Source organism: Egretta garzetta, unplaced genomic scaffold (genome assembly GCF_000687185.1).
Source record: "Egretta garzetta isolate BGI_Z169 unplaced genomic scaffold, ASM68718v1 scaffold223, whole genome shotgun sequence".
Classification (NCBI taxonomy): Eukaryota; Metazoa; Chordata; class Aves; order Pelecaniformes; family Ardeidae; genus Egretta; species Egretta garzetta.
The window spans coordinates 320,567-322,914 of NW_009259033.1; positions in this window are offsets into that span (position 1 = coordinate 320,567).

The following is a 2,348-nucleotide window of genomic DNA, read 5'->3' on the forward strand; positions in this document are numbered from 1 at the left end:
CTCTTTGTAAAGAAAGCAAAGGGAATGCGTCCGGGTGATTCCAAAGTCTCTTGTGCTACAAGAATATGAATTTTACCTGTTCCCCCAGTGGCAAAAAACTGTCAGCGGTGCGATTAAAGCCCTCGCCTCCGGCGGGCTCTGCCTTGATGAAATCTGTGATACAGTGGCGTACGGAGGACGTCGACTTGGGCTGGAAACACGCGGTCTGTAATCCCTGACGTTTCTCTGAAGAGGTGCATCATTACGCCCTTAACCTCTCCCGCGTGCTTCTTGTTCATGGCGCTTTGCACACCAAAAACCACGTGAACTACCTCGTTTTTCCCTCCAGCTCAGCTTTTTTTTTCATGCACGCTTATGAGGAGAGACCACCTCTCTTCCAAGGACAGGCTGAGCAATTGCAGGATTTACCTAAAACACGATACAAATTTTGAATTAAAGGAGGCAGAGGGAGCGTGATTAGCAAAAGAATATTAAACCTCTTCAAGTCTCCTGAAATCCTTTGTGCGGAACAGCTCTGGGAAACTCGGCCTGCCGCCACCCTCCCCCTCTTGGAGAGCGTTCCCCAGGGCAGTGCCCAGGCTGCAGCTGCTGCTGCTCCGGGGGAGGCAGCCCGGCCTGACACACAAATAAATACGACATAAATAAATACTTTCTTCCAACAAAGACCCGAGGAAGAAAACCTGGGTAGGAGGAGAGGAAGGGAATGTACGTGCCGAACCTGAGGAGCTCTGGGGTAATGGGGGGAGCTCGGTCTCAAATACAGAGGGGCAAGGAAAGGCAGAGAGCTTTCAGCTGCAACCAGGTATAATACAGGTTTCATGCCAAATAGATATATTTGCATAAAGATATAGCTCCATTTTCAATCAGCCCTTATAACCTTCAATCAGCCCCTCCAACCTCCACATTTCGGCGTGGAACCTAAAAAAACCAGAAACACTTAAAGCACAGAAGGATCCAACACCTGCAGGCGCAGCGGGGTGGGGAGAGCTGCACATGAAAACCAGCTTCGGCATTTAGGGTGGAAAAGGGATTTTGGCTGTTTAGTTCCGGTGCTCTTCACCCACAGGTGACAAGAGACTGGGAAAAGCGCGTATGAGGCGGCGAACTCACGGGATTGCGCATGCGGGAAGAGCAGGTGGCAGCGGGAAACCCTGCCTGGCGAGGATTTTGCGTTGCTTAAGTCTTAAGAAATTGTGTCCTTCGTTGCATTAACAGGCAACTTCTGCAAAGTCTTCATTTGCATTTTAATGGAGCTCTTTCTAGGAAGGTGCCGCTTGGACTCTGTCGCAACTGTAAAGCAAAGAGGTAATTAAAAACATGCTGGAGTTGAAAGACATTTCATTTTCATTAATCGGGTTTATTCATAGTCTTTTCAAAATTAAAGGTATTTTAGGGTTTGTAGGAGGAAACGGGAGGAGGGAAGCACATGACGGAACATCTGTTTATTTAAATTACAGATTAAAAAGTGGAAAATACACTTTTTGTGAGGGGACGTCCTAGAGATCAAAAGCACCTTGTAGAAATGGATTTGAATAAAGAGGAGGCATAAAAGCCAGCACCGAGGTTTCAACAGTAGGCCTGCCTACTTGAAAGGCAGAGATGAAGAAAACGTACAGGATGAGGGAAAGGAAACCACGGAGGAAATTTTTAAACCTTAGGCACGCAATTATCCAGGCAATTACTGTGATTACACACCTAAGTCAGTTAACTCTGCAAACAAATGGCCAACCCAAATTACTCGCATGTGTGTTTCCCCAATTTTGGGCACAATCAGAGTATGCAAATGTTGATGAAGAGTTTGAAAACATTTTATCTGCCGGACCGGCTCTTGCTTTCACAATCCGGCAACCGCACAGATTTCAAGAACGATTCCCTTGCTCGCCACAGCTATCGTACGATCGGCGTTGACTTCCTCCACGCTCCAGACCTATCCTGTCCTGTTAAGCTCTGTCCTTTGAAATATAGGGCAGTTTCTGTCAGATCCTTCAGCGCGACAGTCAAAAGGGCAAAATCCTGCCCTTTGCTGCACGGAGAGGTTTTTCATCCCCGGATCTGAGGGCACCCTGCGCCGAGGAGGAGCTGTGATCTCCATTCCGCAGCGGCAGAACCTCATTCTCCCGACCTCCAGCCACGCTCTCCAGCCATTAAGCCGGGCCAGCGCCCCGCTGCCCGCTGAAGTCAGGGGGCTCTGAAGTCTGCAGATCTTTTATTTTTCTGTCCCAGGGGGTTGTTGAAATACAGATTATTTCTTAAGAGAGAGGAAAAGTGGTATTTTTTGTCGGGTTTTTTTTTCCCCCCCGCCCCTGCGAGGTGCTCGAAGAGGCTGCAGCACGGCCCAGCGCCGCCGG